The 21271-nt window shown below is 37.0% G+C and overlaps 1 protein-coding gene across 2 annotated transcripts in view; it reads left to right on the top strand.

The window, feature by feature from the left end:
* The window catches only part of UNC13C (unc-13 homolog C), a 533240-nt gene that overhangs the window by 475855 nt on the left and 36114 nt on the right, over window positions 1-21271 (top strand). The window lies entirely within an intron of this gene.

Genomic DNA, 21271 nt, shown 5'->3' on the forward strand with positions numbered 1-21271 from the left:
TGCAGAAGACTCAGTGTTTTCTTGTCTTGGTAACTTTCAAAAAAAATGATAATAATTTTCTAAACCCTGAATTCAAATGTAAAATCTTCTGCTTTGGTATTCTCATAAGGGAAATCTTATTTCATCTTAATTTCATATCAGCAAAACTCCAAGTTTTTCTTCTAAATGAGCCAAGAGGCAGGCTTTGTATTTTATCTGAAACTCATGTTTCATATGGCAAAGTTCCCATCTCATAAGCTTCTAGGGTATTACTGTTCAAAAATCTTTCTTTCACGTTGCTTTGTGATTTATTATATTTTGGTGATTACATGCATTTGAGATCTGGCTTTACTGAGAGATTATTGAAAACATCAGTATGAGTCAGAAAGAGCCAAATGCAGGCTCAAACTCCAAGATCTAATAAATTATGCTACAGAAATTATAGAAATTAATGAGGACACTGTCTTCATTCACAAAAGATTCCAAGAAAAGAGAAAATACAGGTAATTTTTTTAACTGTGGTGAAAATACTCTGGACTTCTCTGTGTCTCTTCATGGATATATTAATTTTCTAAATATATTGATGACAATGCTAGGTAAATGCTAGGTAGGTGTTTAGATTTAACGCTTTAACATTATGTACTTTCTGATAGTATTCAATTAAACACTACAAAACAACATCCCTTTCATATGGAATACAAATCCAGGTTATATTGTGGGATAGTTCCAGAAAGGGAAAAAGAATTGAGCTCATGAGGGACTGTCAAGAGATACAGAAATATTCAAAACTATGACTCCCTGAATTCATGCTCCTACAAGGTTTTCTGAACTTTATGAATGTAATTACAATATATCAAATAAACAGTGATTATAGCTTATCCTTGAATTCTTGCCTCAGGTTCTACTTCTTGGAGAACTCAAACCCAGACAAGGCACATGGCTAAAAAGTGGGGAGGCAGATTCTAATTCAACTAGCCTAGATCTAGACTCTGTACTCTTAACCACCATACATATATATATATATATATATATATATATACACATATATACATATATATATTTGATTATAGTTATAAAGGATAAATACCTGAAATAGATTTTTCTTCATTACTTGGGCTTTTTCTATCTTTTTTTAAAAATCAGGAATACAGAACTGATTAATGAAATTCAACTTGTAAATAAGTATTAATTGGAAAAAACTTACATGTTTTCATAACTTTATTATCCAACACAAAGAGTTATTTTTGTCCCTTAATTTCTAGTTCATACTCTTCAGAGAAATTATTTCAAACTGCATTGGATCATTATTCAAGTGTTATTTAATCAACTTATTTGTTGTATAAAAAAATCCTGTGATCCTTTAGAAATCTAAGTGTACTTTATAAAGCATTCATGTTTTATTTTTCTTATTTTCATAAAATCTACCCTTACTTCATTTTCTTCATTTGCTTTCTTTTTTAAAGATTTTCTTTTTTTATCTCTTTCTCTTTGCTATTTTTCTCCTTGTCTGTCTGAGTTAAAAAATTAACTCTAGTATTAAATATAATGAAAAAGTCAGTGATTTTTAATTGAATTTTTTGCTATTTTCAAGTTGAAAGATATATGTCTTAGAAAATATTTTTATTTAAATGCAATTTTTTAATAAATGAGCTTATAAATATAGAAAAGCTCATTGCATCTTGATCATTTATTCTTTCTTTTTTTCCCCTCTATTTCTTCTTGCTCCATTCTCTTCTATTTTTACCCTGCTTTCCTCCTTTTTTGTTCTCTTTTTGGAATAGATTTTGGTGTCATCTTTCTCTAGTAGTGAAAAAAATAGTAAAAGAAGAAAGAAAGAAAAAAAGAAATAAATAATTGAGTCCCATTAGAAAATTTATGAACCACAGAGTTCAAATGAGATCTATCATACTGGGAAAATGCTGTCTTCTTTTCTCTCTCTACTTCAAACATGACAAAATAAATCCAAAATGGATATAGAAGTATTTTTAAGTTCTTACGTGAAACTGAGAGCTCAGTTTATAAAAGTAACATGTTTATCATTCTAGCAATGTGCCACAATGCTAAAACACCATCTTATTCTTCACACGTTTAACAAACCTTTACTTAGCATCACCTTTGAACTAAGTTCCATACAGTGGAGGAATATATTCAAAAGTGAATATGACGTTATGTATACAAGTTGCTCTAATATGGTGGTTCTCAAGAATGGGTGATTTTGTTCCCCAGAGGACATTTGGCAACATCTGGAGACATTTGGTTGTCACATCTGGGCATGGTGGTCAGTTGCTGGCATCCAGTGGGTAGAGGTCAGGGATGCTGCTCAACATCCTATAGTGCATAGGACAGCCCCCTACAATAAGAAATTCTCTGGCTCCAAATGGCAATAGTGCTGAGTTTGGGACATCCTGCTATAATATAGGCTGATAAGTGGGAAGTAATAAAAAATAGGTCATGTTAGAAGAGAGGAAATTTTAGCTTAAGGAGATAGAAAAGGCAGAGAAGTGAGTGAGTAGATTGAGTCAGGAGGAAGAGGAAGAGGAAAGGTGTTCTGGAGGCAGAAATGGTCCAGGAAAGGATACTTAGCACTCATTTTAAAATTCCAATGTGACAAGCATGTCCAAAGTATATTGTTATCAGGAAAAAATGTTTATTTTGATTTTCAAACAAAATTTGCCACATCACTGCCTATTTTGATCAATGGATGTTGTTGAAAGTACCTTAGCTTTCGCTGTGCTGTGAAAATATACAGAAATACTATGGTAGGTTTTGTGTAACATTAGTAAAAATTATTTTAATCTTTGTAATAATTATCACATATTCTTCTTCCAAAAGTTGCCTCAGTGACTTAAATTGGGTAGTTAGCTTGAAAAATTATACTTTTTTGTTGTTGTTTCTCATGATTGTGTTACTTACAGTTTTAGAAACTGGTACAGAATATATTTTTTTGCATCTTGATTACAATATCCATCATCAAAAGAAGTTTTTTCACAGCTATTTTATTATACCAAGGGCTTTTTGAATATTTTATGCAATAGCAGACAGTGAAAAATGTATAAAACTTTAACATATTAAGTAGAGGGCTTTTTTTCCCAATGGATAACACAATTTGAAATAAGACACAACATGATTAATTGCTGAGCCATTCTGTGTTCAGTTTCCCTCTCTGATTTCTATTAAAGCTTGAAGAACCTGAATCACAAAAGCTTTACACAGAAAAGGGATATTTTATGTCTAAGTAACAACTGTCTCATAAAAAAAATTTTTATAGTTAATGACTGAATGAATTAAAATATATGAGATGAAATGTTTTTATGTGATGATCTATCCTCTTTTTCACTTTTTATGAGTTTAACCGTTGAGTCCCTGCTTACTTGAAGTTTCATAAAATTTAAATCAGATCATTTTGATCATATTAATAACCTCTATCTTGCTGAAATAGAGTATAATGTATTTTAATTTGAAATGGAAAGCAGATAGCTACTAATTCCCATTTTGGAATCTATGAATATACTTCAATACATTATGTTGCATTACTGTTATATGGAGATTGGTCACTTCTATTTTTATGGGCCATTTTATGATTTAAGTGGAAGAAATGTGTTATTTCTGACAATATCCAGAATATAGGATGAATGTTTAAGTGCAAAATTTTATATCTAAGCACACTTTTATTCTCAGGAGTAAAATGTAAAAATGTCTCAAATATAGTCATTTGGGGCCATATTACCTAATAAAAGGGTTAATTATCTACAGTTATGTTCCTCAAACTATAGATAACATGTCCAGAAATAGAAAAAAAAAAACCCTTATCTGAAATGGTTCACTGTGGAAAGGGTCTCTTATGAGAAATGTAGGAGAATTTAACATTAATAATATTTAGTTGGCAGAGAAACTGCCATCAAAATAAAAATATGAGCTTTGGGGCCAAGGACCACAGCCGAACATCCAAAGGCATAGCTACCAATGAGAGACAAGGCTGAGAAATGTCTTTAAGTGACATGAGGTAGTGATGTTAAAATCCACCTGGCCATTTTCAACTTAACACTGATTTGAAAATATAGAAGCAGTTTCTCATTTGAGCTGATAAACCTTTGAGAGGTAACCAAAGATCTGGAATCCTATCCTACAGATCTATATCACTATCTGTTTCTTAAGGATCATTGGACTAGCTAGAACCGCCTTCTAAGACAAAAGATTAGCATTTCTCTGGAGTCAAAAGTAGAAAAATGGAGAATTTGTGAAGTTTGGCTCTTCAAACATTGCAGTTGGTCTGATGACATTCACTTCAAGAAGCTGGATGAGGATCTTCAGTGCAGTCAAAAAGCTGTACACCAGTAACTTTAATAGGAGAGGTGATAAATATGGTTCTCAATTTGTTGACTCTCCCCAAAGTAGAAATGGCAAGTGTTAGATAAGTTTCCAGTAACGCTAAGCAAACATCTATTGTACACCAACCAACTTGTCTACCTCTGTGCTATCCTTCCCAATAATCCTGCAAGACCAGTAACATTATCTACATTTCTCAGATTAAGACACTGTGAGTAAAGATTTTACTCACAAATAGATTAAGAAATTTGCTAAAGTAGTTAGCCATGGAGATTAGTGGCAGAGAAAATGCCCCTCCCCCCACCTCACACTCATTTTCATCAGCAAAGAAATCAGTGTATTATTATGACTTCCCATAGTCCATGCTTTCTTCTCCTAGTTTTGAATAATTATACACACTTCCTCTCCCTTACTCTACATTACAGTATGGCAAAATCTCCCTTCTGTTCAGGAGATGATCTTTAAGCTGATACTGTTGTTTTCATGTCAGCACCAACCCCCAACCCCAAACTTCTAACTTCTTCCTTTGCTTCTCAATTTTTTCTCATTCTGGCTGCAGTTACTGGGCATGCTCAGTAGCCAGGATACCTTTTGAATATTAATGGGAGGGATTTAGATTGTAAAAATCCAATTTGGAAGAAAATGCATCCTGCTTTCAGGAAATCCTTTCTGGTGTAACCTGATTTCATTCCTCTGGAGTCTATTGTGTTTGTCTGCATATAGGATATTGCTGCTTTGGTCTTCCCTATCCTGCTCTTCATCCCATCCTACATCGGAAGTATTCACTTTGTAACACTCCCCTAGCACAGGGAGTCTATCATGGTTGCTAATTGATATTTCTCTCCTCTCACAATGTAAGCCCTGGGAGGACAGGCACTTGGCTTACCCATCCTTGGAATCTAAGTGCTTAGCACCGTGTTGGATACAAAGCAGGTGCTCAGTGAGTTTTAGAACAAATAATGCTATTAAATTAAAGAGAAAATTTAAAATTATGTGATATAACAGTTCTTATGTTTGAATTTATGTGATCACAAACCCTTACTGAAAGCAACTATGTTCAGGACCCTGTGCTAGACACGGTGGGGCATTTAAAGTGTGTATATGTATGAGTGTGTATATATCCTCAAGGGGAAAAAAAAGCTTAAAATTTTATGGCCGATACTATTCATTAATTATCATACAATGTAGGAGACAGTAAGTGCCACTGTAGACATATAAAGGAGTATATAAAGTGAGATGGAGAAAACAATATTATTATTTTTTATCAAACTCTTGAAATCACGATGTTTTATTCAATCTGTTACATGAAACTCAAAGGTGACTAGGAAAAAATTAAGTATGCTACTGTGTGCAGTTTAGGTCACTGAGAGATTCATGTATCCTTTCATTTGACTCATTTGTGGAAGCATTTACCATGTGCCAGGCTTTGTGCTTGGCAAACTATGATAAAAGGCTGTGCTAATTGTCTTTCATCTGCCCTTCCTAATATACCGTACACTCTCCGCAGGAGGCTGAGCTGTACAGATTACTACAGACATTCTTACTCCCTGTTTCCTATTTAGTTCAGACAGTAGGGAGCCCGTCAGAAGATTCCTGAGCAAACAGGCTCCCTCTGGGCATGGTCCCCTCAGGCTGGCTTTGTCCTCTGACTCTAAGCCTCTTGACATTGTCTCTCCTAGAGAACACTCTCCTTCTGGGTTCCTGTACTACTTTCGCCCCTCATGCTTTATGAACTAGAGGGGTTAGTAATTCCACTATCCCCAGATCTCCACCTAAACCTTTGTAAACAATCTCTTTCTTAAACCATCTTAAAATCACTCTGAGTTTCCATCTGTTTGCTATTTATTAATACCCTGGCTCATATGAAGACAAATGTTTATGGCTTTGCTAGATTTGCTCCCATGTCAACTCTTTCATTTGGGTCAAAGATTAACATGTTCAAATAAGCAGGTCAGGCATCAGAATAATGCTCTTTGGAGTGAGGAAAAACATTAAATTTTAATGAGTCAGTTGTCCAGAATGAACCAAAGAGCTTTCCACAGAAATATTTCCATTATACTCTGGACAGGACATCAAAATCCCAGATCCTACTTTCTCATAGTGCAGTTTATCCTATCCAGTATTTTCTCCTCTCTGGAAATCTGAAATCAGATTGAGACAACTGGAATCACCAGTAAAATCATTTGTAAAATTTAAAAGTTCTCACAACATAGTAGTAGAATAAGCAGGTGTTTGTTATATATCATGCAATGGGAAATTACCATTTTTAGTGCACGAGTAGACTAAATATACATATTTTTAGCCCAGAACAAGTATACCAACATTGTTTCTTCATTTTTTGGCATGAACACTTGAAAGATTAATTTTTTAACACTACCTATATCAAATCTACAACTCTATATGTATGTGTGTGTTTGTGTGATGCAGTTTTTCATTTCTCAATTGGATGATAGATCCCATTCCAAGGTTGTACTAAATATTAGCAGTATCAGAATTTCTGTTTTAACTTACCATGTTCCTTGTTACTTGCTTCTCAAAGACTAGCATTGGTTAAAATAATTATGAAAGCGAATGTGTATATATTTTTTCAAAGCAAACAAAAACAGTTGACATTACATATAAAGATCTAACTAATAACTACTCACACTTGTAGTTTGCTACTTTTTTCTCATGTAATCCCCAGAACAACCCTGCAAAGTCAAACAGAGATCCTCAGATTATTGGTCTAATATTCCATACTGCTTCTGCGTGCCCTTTTGAGACAATCGTCTCACCCAAGAGCAATGGTTGCCATTGAAGTCATTTGAGCAAGAGTACGGTGTAGGAAACAGACTGAAGGGAGCCAGGACAGAGAAGGCAGACAAGCTGGAGTCTGTAGCAAAAATCCTGGTGAGAGATGGTGTGGGGCTTGGGTGACAGCAATAGCAATGGAAAAATGTGGGCAGACTCAAGAGGTAGTTTAGCAGAATAGGCGAGGGTTAGTGAAGTAAATCGTGCTAAATTAATAGAGATTAGAATATAAAATTTATTCCACAGAATTCCAAAGTGAAGCAACAGTTATTTCTGTATGGTTTAACTATAGTGGATTTTTTTTTCTGCCTGCTTATAATTTCCTATACTTTCAAATTATCCCAAAATATCTAGCTATTTCTTTTTGAATCATAATTTTCCTTTGAAAAAGAAATAGAAAGAACATACTTTCCTATGCAAAGTAATCAATTACCGGGGTGTAATTAATTTAAAGTGGTAGATTTTGAAGTCTACCAGGGCCTTGGATTTAAATGTGTGAGCTGGAATAAAACAGCCCAATTAAAGTTTCTCTTTAAGAGTCAAAAGACTTCAAAATTGCTCTGTAGGTAGAAAAATTGTCTGGAGTGGCAGCCACATGTTATATCTATATACATGTAGATATTACGTATGTATATTTAATAACTTATAAACCTTATTTATGAAGAGATTTACCAGTTATTACATAATGCCCTGATAATTAAATGCTGAGTTAATGAGAAAGCAGTTTTCAAAATTCTATAATACTTTCTTGTTATGGGTAACTGTAATACTCTTCAATATGTTAATTTTTTAGGTCTGATTAGAAAGTAAAACAGATGTTAGAATCAGTTGTTCGGGAATCTTATGAAAATGCTGACATATCAGAAAAACATTCTTCAAATCACTGAGTCAAGAAAGCAAAATGTAATACAATTCCTGCACCCGCTGAACCATCATGCCTGTTTTTGTTCACTGAGAACAGGTTTCGGAATCAATGGGGTTATTAGAACTGAAAACTGCAGGTCATTGCCTCCCAACCTGCACATGCCCTTCACAGCTGCTTTCCTAGAGAAGACATGGGATCTCTCCTTCAGTTACCCTTTGGTGCTAGGAGTTAAGCTGTGTTTAATTTATCTTAGGAAAAGGAATATGAACTGTGTTAAGTGCTGGTTAAATAGTGAACTTTAATCTTGAAAGGTTGAGAGGTAAGTTTGTATAAACCTCTGGCATAAAAGTCTCTGCTTATTTACGGAGGAGAGGCAATAAATGGGTGTATTGTTTAAAACAGGTGAATGGGGAGCCAAGCATCTGTTCTACCTCTGTCCGGTTATAAGACCTTGGGATAAGTCATTTATTCTCTCAAAGGCTCAATTTTTCCCATCTGTGAAATGGGAATAATAGCATAATAGTTCGTACTCTGTTGGGCTGCTGGGAGGACAAGTGGTAATACCTGTGAAGCACTTTGCACACAGCAATCTCTCCATAAATGTTTATTCTTATTGCATTATTACTATTATTAAATGTACTCTGTCTAAAAAAGCATTCTTCTTCTACAAAACATTAAAAAAGAGGGACCCCCTCAGGATGTAGCTCTCTAAACAAGGAAGCCAGTAACAGTGTGCTCGCCTGTGAGCTGCACCTCCACATTCCTGAGAGGCTCTCAGAGTAACTGAGAAACCTATGACACCTGAATGATTCACACCTGCAGTTTCTATGAACCCCCTCCCCATATATTCCACAGTTGTCCAATAATCATATATGTATGGAACCCCTGCTGTGTACGAAGCACTATATGGGGTATGAGACCCCAGGACAAATTCTCTCCTCCAAGGAGCTTACGATGGAGCTAAAACATATATGAAGAGAAAGGAGAATCATACTAGGTGGCTTTTGCTAGATGCCAGATGAATCTAAAGATAAAGCAATAAAGGCTTTCAGAGGAAGGAGAGATTACTGTGGGCAGGAGGGTTGAAAGGCTTCAGGGAAGAGGTGTGGCTCAAAGTGGGCTTTCAAGGATGCATTGGGGTTCAAGTAAGGAGAGAAGAGGGAGGCATGGCAGCGGGAACAGAGGTCATGTTGGCAAAAACACCCGTAAGAGTGGAGTAGAGAAGTGCGCTTGAGATGTGGTCCCAAAAAACGGCAGCCCAGGGCCACCTGGCGAGTCATTCAGCTTGGGCTGACATGACAAAATACCACAGGCTGGATGGCTTAAACACAGAAATTTGTCTTCTCACAATTCTGAAGGCTAGGAAGTCCAAGATCAACATGCTGGCTGATTAGGTGTCTGGTAAGAGCTCTCTTTCTGGCTTGCAGACACCTTTCTTCTCGCTGCATCCTCACACAGCTGAGAGAGAGATCGCAAGCTCTCCGTATCTCTTCTTGTAAGGACACTAATTCTATCAGGCCGGGGCCCACCCTATGATGTCACTTAACCCTAATTACTTCCTTAGAGGCCCTATCTCCAAATACAGCTACACTCGGGGTTAAGGCTTGTGAATTTGGGGGAACACAACCTTCTGTCCACAACAACTGGAACTTTTTAGAAATGCGGTATCTTGAGCCTGACCCCAAAACTGCTGACTCAGAAACTCTAAGAATGGGGCTCACAAGTCTGTATTTTAATCAGCCTTCTGAGTGCCTGAGTTTGACAACCACCAGGGTCAGTAGCAGGAGGAATAAGCAGAGGCAGGTGAAAGAAGTAGATTGTCATGAGAACTTGGAGTATCAGGCTCAGGAAGGTGGAGATTGGTCTTAGTGGGAGGGCCAGAAAGGGATGAGGTCAAACAGGTTAACGTAGAGGACTCATTATGCCATCTGTTTTTGAAAAGAGAGGAAGGGAAGGAAGGAGGACTTTTAGATAAGTTTTGCAGTTTGAGTAGTAATAGCAGGATGGACAAGAAGGGACAAATGTGGGAAATACCATGAAGGACGGATCTACAAGTCATTACAAGGTAAAGCAAGCAAAGGAGAAATAATGGTCAACTTAGGTAACTTACAGATCTGTACAACCTATCACTGACCATACTGGATGCTTAGATGGGGAGCTGTTTTGAGGAAAATTATAAACTCAGTTTTATTTCTTTCTGTCATTGTTAATAACATGATATTTAGGTGACTGTGTCCACTGAGAAAATGACAGATGTAGTTACACACAGTGAGGGAGGATGAGCAAAGTCACCCAGTAAGGAAAAGAGAGGCTAGGAAAGAGTGAAGACGGGGGCGGGCCATTTAAACACTGCTGGCTGATGCCTCAAAAGTTCTTTTACTGAGTCTGAGCGTTGCAGAGGGCACGTGTTTGCAACTCATTGTGAGTCCTCTGGGTAAATCATTGTGCCTGTGAATTACGATGGCCACTACTGTTAGCCTGACCCATTGTTAAACAGGATACTGGCCTTCAGTACCACCTGAAAGACTTAAAATATTGGCCATTTATACGTACCTAAGTAATGTGTTATCTCATTTAGGGTTTCTGTAACAGTAAACTGGTGGTTCTCTAACATTAGTGCAATCAAAATCCCCTGGGGGGTGTGTTGGAACCCAGATTGCTGGACCCCACCCTTAGAGTTTCCAATTCAGTAGGTTTGGGTGGGGTCTGAGAATTTGCATTCATAACAAGTTCCAGGTGCCTCTGATGCTGCTGGTTCTGGAACCACAATTTGAGAACAATTGTTAAACTTTACGCCGAGCCATGCCTATGAGGGCCACATGTAGATAATTTGGGATAACTTAGCTGAAAACTACAATCGCAGGCATTTTTTTTTTTTTAGCAATGTGTTTACAGACTAAAACCTCTAGATAAAAGGAGCAATCAAAATCATAACAGGAAAATATGGAGTCCATTAAAAAAAGTTCTTTTATAAATAAAAGCATGTGTTTTACAGCCTCAAAAGATCCTCATGTAGGCAGCACTGAAAACAAACAAGAAGTGAAACTGCAATAAAGGAAGGCCTTTCTGAAAGAAAAACAAATACACTTTCATGCTTGCCAAAGATGAGGCTCAGCCCCACCTATTTTCCCCACTTTCTTCTCAGATCTTAGCTTTCGTGTAAGATGGCATTGCCTTTTTACGTATAATGTAAGAACCTAGAAACTTGACTCCTGCCTGTTAGTTCAAACTAACGGGGCTATTTTCGATGATTTTCAGTTCTGTTTTTGTTCATGTACACTATTATGTAAACAATTTAAGAGCTAGGTTTTGTGGGAGTTTGCTATGCATCGTTGCTGCCTCAGCATCCATTTTTAGGCCTGACATAAGTTGTGTGAAACCCAGTCTTACCCCATCACCTTTGGTCTGGTTAAAACTTTTCCTTTCCGTGCGGTCATTTGTGACATTTGTTCCTCACCCCTACTGACCCAAGACACACCCCACAGCTAGTGACCATAATTAAACCTAATGGCCAACACCTGTCCTGTAAATAAGTCTCCCCCCCACCTGTTTTCTCTAATCAATCCATCCCTGCCCCAAAGCCCAAAGGCCCACGCCCCTGGGCCCCCATAAGCCCCAGTCCCACAGCCCCTCCCTCTGCTCTCTTGCTCCCGCCAGCTCCAGATGCTCTCCTGGTCTCCCGTCGCTGTGCCTAACCTCTCTGGGATCTGTAAGTCATAAGTTTTCATCCATTTTAGGCATTTTGGGTTTAATATCCTTCTATCTCTACCTGACCATACACTCCAGAAGCTAACTTTCCCCTGTTCAGGGCTCTCCTAGAGGGTGGCTGGCTTAAGGCCGCTCTCCACGGAGAGACTTCAAGACCAAATTAGAAGGAAACCTAAAAATACAAATCACAACAGAAAGTTGTGTTATTTACTTAAAATATATGTTTATACTGTAAAACGTGTTTATGGTAGGCTTAGAACCCACTAGACCCATTCTCGCTGTAAATTGCCTTGCTATCTGGTCGTATGCAGTTATGCCCCGTTTCATTTTATTTTCCACTTGAAATCATTTCATTCCCTTCACTTGTAAACACCTTGAATTTTCTTTAACTGAAAAGGTAAGGTAATTTGATATTGCATTCCCCTTAGCAGTCATAACCCCCAATGCAGAACAAATTAAACAGAGGAAAACTATAAATACTATGTCCTACATCATTAAAGAAAGGAAAGAAAATGGTGCTGAAAGGCAGAAAAGCCACTGTGAAGAAATTGAAGAGTATAAGGATAAACTGGAAAGGAAGAAAGTCAGTGTTTTTCTGTTGGTGTCAGCCAATTTGGGAATCAGCTGGTAAGTGTTACAGTCTGTATATATGGCGAGGTTCGTGAGTAGTAGGCAAACATTATGGGGCAAATGTTCATTATACAAAGCACACCTATGATGTTTTACTGGCAGGGACCCTAAAGGGAACATGAAACATTTTCAGGTGAAGAGACTGGGCTTCAGGGTGAGATATGGTTAGATTGGGTGACTTTTGACAGTCACATAAACAGTAAGTGGTGGAACTGAATTTAATTTCTTCCAACTATAAACACAGGGCATTCCCCAGTAGTCTGCCTGTGAACCAAAGAAATCAAATTTTTCCAAACATTTACAGTGATGCTATGGCCATCTGAGTAAAACCAATTTTGGCCTTTAGTTTTTATTCCTCATCAGCCTATATCATTGGTTATCTGATATAAGCAGCAGAATTAAGACCTAATAACATCTAATAGACTTTCTAGTTATTGGTGTGACTACAGTAGTAACAGAGATAGGGAACTATAGATATTAATTCAACAAATTTATTGCCTAATATTTGCCTTAGGACTGGGAAGTTTTGGAAATATAAAAACAAAGTCTCCCAACCTGAAAAAAGCTCCTCCACAAAGATAGAGAAGAAGGTTGTATTGACTAAAAATTAAACCAGAGTGGGATGTGCATCACAAGAAATCTGCCAAGAGATTGCAAAGACAAAAGAAACCTCACCCTTTTATGTAGCCAGGAAGGTATAACCCATTACATACATATGCTCGAGGTAAACAATAACTTGTCCTCAAGTAAGAGAACTTGGCAACACCGTTTGTCACACACAGTTCATCCTAAATTCCCATAGTAATTGGGGTAACCATCTATATTAGATAACTGGCTTTATCCAAAGGAAAGATAAATTTCCCATGTCTTTATAAAAGGAGGTAGTTTTACAACTTGGAACAACACCTGCTGAAGTACCCTCCTACCCTCCTAAAGAAACCAAGAAATAGGGATGCTGTCTTCCTTGCTGCATTTCAAAGAGATGGTTCCCATGTCCCTGAGAAAGATATTTTTAGGTCATTAAAACTAACTAGCAAGAGACTGATTTAGCCTTTAAAGATACATACATTTCAAAATGAGAAAACCTACCAGTTTTCTAAAGCAAATGTTGTAAGAATGGGGAGGACGTTTCTTCCTTTATTTTCAACAGGGAGAATGTATTAACCATACAGTCGTCATAGGCTGCTGTAACAAAATACTATAGACTGGGTAGGTTAAACAGCAGGTATTTATGTTTTCACGGTTCTGGAGGCTGCAAGTCCAAGATTAAGGTGCCAGCAAAAGGTTAGTTTTTGGTGAGACCCCTCTTCCTGGCTTGCAGACAGCTCCCTTTACACTGTCCCCACAGGGTCTTTATTCTGTGCACAGGGAGAAAGATCATTGATGTCTCCTCCTCTTTTTTTAATTTTTAAATTGACAATAATCATACATATTTATGGAATACATAGTGATCTTTCCATACATATAATGTATCACATCAAGGTGATAAGCATATCCATCATCTCAAACATTAATCATTTCTTTGTGTTGGAACATTTAATGCCCTACTTCTAGCTATTTGAAACTATATGTTATTGTTAACTGTAGTCATCTTACAGTGGTATAAAACGGACTATAGAAATGATCCCTGAAAGTATAGTCTTCCTACAGTGGTATAGAACACTAGAACTTATTCCTCCTGTCCAGCTGTAATTGTATGTCCTTTAACAAATCTCTCTCTATCCCTGCCTTCCCCTTACCCTTCCCAGTCTCTAGTATCTTCTGTTCTACTTTTCACTTCTATGAGATCAACATTTTTTATCTTCCATATATAACTGAGAATAATGTGATATTTAACTTTCCGTTCCTGGCTTATTACACTTAACATTGTGTCCTCCAGTTCTACTATGTTGCCACAAATGACAGGATTTTATTCTTTTTATGGCTGAATAGTATTCCATTGTGTATGTATACCATGATTTTTTTTTTAATCCCTTCTGTTGCTGAACACCTAGGTTGATTCCATATCTTGGCTATTGTGAACAGTGCCGCAGTAAATGCGGGGTGCAGGTATCCCTCTGATATACTGGTTTCCTTTCCTTTGAATAAATAGATAAATGCCCAGTAGCAGAATCGCTGGATCATATGATAGGGTGTTTTTTTTGTTTTTTGTTTTTTTTGGAACCTTCATAATGTTCTCCATAGGGGCTATACTAGTTTACATTCCCACAAACAGTGTGTGAGTTCCCTTTTCCCTGCATCCTGGACAATATTTTTTATTTTTGTCTTTTTGATAATAGCTATTTTTTCTATTTTTATTTTTTTGGTTTGAATATGTTTCAACAATGACAGAAATTACAATGTCAACTAGCATTTACTGAGGGATTACTATGAGACAGTAAGGGTGCTGAGTACATTATAAACATTAACATTTAGTTCTCATAGCCCTACGTGATGCAGTTAGAATGATGATAGCTATTCTAATTGGGGTGAGATGATATCTCATTGTGGTTTTATTTGCCTTTCCTTGATTAGTAATGTTAATTTTATCAGAGAAGTGTCCCACCCTTGTGACCTCATTGATTCCTTAATCGGTTGACCAGGGAGTAAATTGAGTGTTCCTGAGAATTTGGGAAGAAAGGAACCAGAAAGTTAAATGTATGAAAGCAAAACCACCTCAATACTCATTGATATAACTAAGCTGTACAGATTAAGGCCAGTGATGATTTACCAGCATCCCACTCATTCGTTCACTTACGCAGTCAACATTTAATCACTCATAGATTCATTTTATATACCAGTATAGCTAGAAGCTACTCAGATTTTGTTTCCTTCCAGCAATCATTTACTACCATTATAGATTTTATGAAACTATTGATTTGAGGTTCAAACTTAGATTTCAATTTCAGACTATCAAGTTGATTTTACACAAATATCAATGAAGTGAAATGACAGCAAGTCAGATGACAGAGTTCTCCTCCTACCAAGGCAATTAAAAAAAAAAACCATGAAATATTTATAAGCCTTGAAGCTTCCTATGTGGTCAGTGTATTGCAAGAATCCTTCCAGGTTCTTAAAAAGAATCACCAACTAATTCATACAGTATGATTCACTCAGGGTGGCTATAAAATTAGTGTGGACAAAGTATAGATTATACAATATGTTAAAAGATTCTGTGGTCTTACAACTTCTATGGTTAGAGAGTAAACTCACAACTGAGGAGTTTAGGACTGGTCCTCAAGGCCTCTGTACCTCCCCTCTGCCTTCACTCAATTTGTAGGCATTTCTGGTAGGGTAAATTGGAGGGAGGTAAGTAAGGCCAGGTGACATGGGCCACCTCCATCCAGCTTCCTATGCCCGTCTTCTGGTTCTCCACCCTGCAAATCCCCTGCTATCTACAAACAGCAAGCATCTTTTCACTTTAGTCAAGTAAATAATAGACATCTTTATGTAAGATATTGACATAGTCAAATATTTGAAGAATCAAGTTGGATATGTTTTAATGACTAATTGAGTCACTTTTTTTAAGCAAAAGATGATAATTCATTGTGCATTTTGTCACATGAAGTTTCAGAAGAAAAAAAGATTGGTTCTGGGTGCCTAACTTCAGTCTGAGGAAGATGAATTTGTGCTGTGTCCTGTATCGGGCACAATCAGAAGATTGGAGAGTCCTAGATAAGATAGCAGAGAATGGGCAGGACACCCTCCTCCACCCTCTGGCATTCCACATCTACAACCGGCAGACCCTGCCAGTTGCACAGTGAACCTCTCTGTTTACCTAGACGTCTGCCTCCTCTCACTTCCCTTGTGCTTCATCAAATAGCCATAGAGCCCAGAGCTTTATCTGCTCAAATACAAGGGACATGCTGATATATTGTAAATTTATTTTTTCAATTAAATTGACCTTCTCAAATATGGTCATATTAATTTCTTTAAATCCTGGCTCTGCTACTTATTAACTACGTAATATTGGGTAAGTTATTTAGCTTCTCCATGCCTCAGTTCCCTCACCTGTAAAAAGAAGATAATAGTACCCCCTGAGTGTGGTTGGTGAGAAGATTAAAAAAACAGTATATGTAAAGCTTCTAGAACAATGCCTAGGGCATAATAAATGCTTTATAAGTAGATTCTTAATTATGAAGTAGTGATATTTTGTTTTTTTATGTTTTCTACAGCAATTGTGTTCAGCTCTTATTTGGCTGTGAAAACTGCATTGGAAATGCATTTCCTACCACTCATGCTAAGAGTGGTTTTTGTAATTAATTGCATAACATTTTCTCCAGAAATAACTCAGAATTCTTGGACAGCTTCTGTTTGTTTCATTCTTCGGCTTATTTGGACAGACTCAAGTTTCCTATGAATTACACTTGATCTTGTATAGATATGCAACCAAATGACATGTATTTTTTTTTCTTCATTGTATTAGTCACTCAATCTCTTGAATGATTATGTGAAGTAGTTACATTTATTCAAAGCATACCAAATATATATGAAAATAACTTTTAAAACTTTCAATGAAAGAAATATCTTCAGTAGCAGTTATAATTGTCATTTAGGGCTTGGTTTGAATGTTTTAACTGAACTAACTGGCAATTTTGATCAAACACCCAGTATGACTGAGTCTAGCTTCACTGGACAAGGTTTGAGTTACTTAGTCTGAAAGTTCAAACCAGAAATATGTGTAAGTTCCACCTCAGAGGTTAAATTTATCAGAAGGTTGCATTTTTCGTGGCATATAAAAATGCTAATTCCAACTGCAGGCATTTTTTTCTACCAAAAGTGCTAGATTTAAAAGAATCTTTCCTGTATCACATGCTAAACATGCCTCCCTGTGAATTTTAGATAATCCCATGAGGAAGCTGACTACCGAGGCCAACCAATTTTGTTGTTTCCAATTTTGTGGCTTTTTTTTAAATCTGTGAACTGGAATGTAAATAGAGTATGACCATGATGCAAATTGAAATGACTTAAGGTTGCAGGCTTGCTCTGAGGATCTACCCTCTACTCTACACTTACACACACTTGTGCACAAAAATGACTCAAAAGACCAGATGAGAGCAACCACCAGGTTCGAACATGGTCATATGGTAAAGTATCATACAGGCAGAAGGACTGGGAAGTCCAGTCCTCAAGAAAATAAGAGCCAAGGGCAGCGGCAGGGTACCAGAGGACTCCTACCAGCTGTGTTAGCAGATAACCTAATACTTTGAGGACTCATTGGCCTCTGGTAGAAAGGAATCTCCAGGCCAGAGTTTCTGCACATGAAAGGGGTTTATCTTACTTACCCCATGGCTTGGGGTCCTCTGCTGTATCTGGGGAAAGACATATGGAAGAGGAGGGAAGATCGTTAGGCATAAAGAATCACCTTGTCCCTAAGGCATTGCAGAAGGGGTGAGAGATCCCCCACTGTGTGAAATGAAATAATTCCAATAAAGTGGATTTCGATCTTTTCATGGACTGGTAACTTGAGACACATACTAAGAATTCAAAATATTATTTGAGGAAATTAGTGAATAATGTATTAACACATGGTATCAGAGATCACAGATGGTTGCTAACATTAATGATGATTTTAGGTGTTAGAAAAGCAAATACATTATATAGAATTTTTACTGTGACTGTATAAAAATACTATTGAGTCCAGCCAATAATATAAACCATTTTCCAATTATGCTTAATTTTCATGGACCACAATAACGACTTTTTAAAAATCGAGGCATTAGGTGTATTCCAGGGACATAGACTTGTTCTTAATATTAAAAAAAAAGTGCTAATCATTGGAGCTATCTAGTAAAAGAATGGATGCTTTTTTAGATGATGTCTCCATGATAGAAAATAGTCAAACTAAGACTGGCTGAAATGTTCCAGGAATATTGTAGAAAGCACTTCTGCAATGAGTGGAAGATTTTAACCTTTAAGATCCTTTTTTAATTCTAAAATTCTACAGTATTGCCTTGGGATTAGGGAAATTCAGAGTGGAAACCTGTCTGTGTACAAGGACGCAGTCTGATGCTCCCCCGAAGCATGCCCAGGCATAGCACGGATGATCTGGGTAGAGTTCTGTTAAGGCGGGCTGATGGGAGCAGCAACTGGGAAATGTTCATTGAAGTTTCCTAAAATAATTTAATTTATACTTACTTAGTTTGAACTCTGTTAAATTGTGAAAATTGAGTCCATTTCTATTGATAACAATTTTTACTAAATACTTCAATTTTTTTCTTCTGTTTCTGGAACAATTTGGCTGCTTCCATCAGACAATACTTTAAGCATAAAGATTGATCTCCTAATGTTGATGTAAAAACATTCATGCAGCATCTGTTATGTAGCAGGCACTCAGTAAATGTTAGCTATATTGTATTGAGGCACAAATGCTCACGTTTTAGAAGTAAGAATTTTCCTTCAAAAATGACAGCAGGAGTATTTGTTCATTTCTGTACCCCTGGTGCCTGGTACTCAACAAATATTTATTAAATGAAAAATCAGTAATTGTGCTCTCATAAATAATACATAACAAATATAGTAAAATAATCTTGTCACCATCCCACTTCTTCCTACTTGACCTCTTACAATACCTTGCATAAATAACAGATTTTAGTTTATCAAATATCCATATTCATGATATTATTTGATCACAAAAACATAGATAAATACTGTCATTCCTATCTTATCGATGTGGAAAACAGAAGTAACCACATTACTAGTGACTAGGATACAAATCTCTGCTTCAGGATTCCATGTCAGAGTATTTTCTATTAAACTTGAGTATTTATGCCAGCTTCAGAGGTACAGATCAAGAAAGGAGAAAGCCTGAACAATTTCCTTTGCATTTATGCCTTTCCTTTTTTTTTTTTTCTTGCTTTGACTCTGTATCTTCTATAAACCTGCAATGTAATCTACATCTCCTCAGTATCTCCTTGCAATCATTACCTTTTATGCTATTTGTAGGTGAAAAAAAAAATGGTAGGAACCTTTTCTCTCATTCCAGTAAGACTATCCAGGTTTTCAAAAGTAAGATTCTTCAATGATACTTGATCATTATGGATCTAGGGCACTGGAAGAACCTCAAGAGAGCAATTATTCCTTCAGCAGTAAAATGTTCAGATTACCCAAAGCACATTGTTATCCACACTAACTGTCTTTAGGAATTTCCTTTAAGTAGCCTACTTCAGTGTTTAGTCACTTGTGCAGTGAAAAATTCTTCCTCACATCTGGACAGATTTTTTTCTCTGGGTATGTGTTAAACCTATTTTATCATATGCTTCTGTCCCCTATGGAAATGAAAGAGATTTAGTCATTTTCTATTCTGTGTGTATGTGTATGTGTATCTCCATCCATATCCTTCTCACTCTTCTTTGTCTCCTGCCTCTTCCCAACCATTGAAAATAACCTTGGACAGAACAATACATATCTGTGCTACTTAAGTTATAGGCATTGTAAAGATTAACTTCTTCTCTTGCTTTTAAAGTTAAGTGTTTTGATTACTTTTGTTTTTTAGGAAGAAATTTCCTAGCTGTAACTTTGCAGCCATGCAATCATTTATTAACCCATTCTACTAGGTGGTTTGGAATAAAGAGAATAATGGACACACTCCTACTCCAGAGTAGTTTATGATCTCACTCAGCAGGGCATAACCAGTGTGGACAGTTAGAGGGTCATTTCAAGATAGTACATATTTGTGTGAGAGCATGGCAGGCCCTAGACTGTTCTTAATTTCATTATAGTGATGCCTCTCTAAATCCCAAAAGATAGTTACTTGGGGAACACTGTGAAAAGGGGGAGTCCAGGGAGGAATCCTAATGGAGGCATATGATTTAGGGAAGAGGGATTTTCTATTAATACAAAATGATATCACCAAAGGCAGACGTAAGAATGAGCAGCCTGTGTTCAGTGGGGGAGCAGGGCTGATGGGCTAGAACAGGTCTAATTGGAGAACAAGGTGAGCTCAGGTGGATTAAATGAGATTATAGGAGGCCTTTTAGATTCCTTTGTCCACATGGTACTTTTGCATTGCTGAATGCACAATGATTATAACACATGAATACTGACTATAATGAACTTTGGTGCCTGATTTTTCAGGTATTTATTGATAAACATTTCTGAATTATGGAACATTACTCTTACCCAATCAGTGTTTGCTGTGTAGGTTTTTTGTTTGTTTTTCTTATACAAGGAAAGTATTTTTTTTTTCCTTTCAGGAAAAAATAAACCTTTTATACCTTTAGATAACTCCATAGATTGATTGATCATTGATTCATTAATGGGACTAATGTTAGCTGAGTGTTTGTCATGGACCAAGCACTACTCTAGATGCTGATGATACGGCATTGTATTCTTAAACTCTCAGGTAATCTACAGTCTAATTGGTTAGATTAGAATAGCAAGAACTACCACAGTCTTACAATTTTTTAGTTCCAAAGAGCACTTGATATGTCATGAAATGAATGAGTAAAATAAATCAAAAAAGCAGCAAATATGTTTTTATGTATATCCTGTATGCCAGGAACTCTGCTGGATGCTACACAGAATGCAGAGGGTAACAGGGTCTGTAAAATCAAGGAGCAGATAGCCTCCTGGGACAATAGGCCACAAACAAGATGACTTAAAACCCAAGCCAGACCTACAAGAACACTGCAGGACGGTGCTAGGGCTTAGAGGAGGGAGAGAACACTTGATGTCAGGAATGGACTGAGAAGACACTGGTGGGGAGCAGGGACCTCGCTTGGGTAGGATTTGAATAGTCACCAGCACTAAGACAGCCATAAAGTATGAGCAGAGTGGTATAGAAATTGCCTTCTTTGCATCAGTGTCTTCTATAGACAGCTAAAAAAAATTGACTATCACTGCCTCTGTCAGAAGGAAAAACTATCAAAGCTTTGGTGATCAGAGAATATAAGACTTGGCCTGCTCCTTCCCAGTGTGTCCTTTCACTTTGAGGACAAAGTGGCTGAATGGTCCAGACATCGGATCTCCCTTCCCCCACCCTCCACCACAAAG

The sequence above is a fragment of the Lemur catta genome, chromosome 1 (assembly GCF_020740605.2).
Source record: "Lemur catta isolate mLemCat1 chromosome 1, mLemCat1.pri, whole genome shotgun sequence".
In the NCBI taxonomy this organism is placed as follows: Eukaryota; Metazoa; Chordata; class Mammalia; order Primates; family Lemuridae; genus Lemur; species Lemur catta.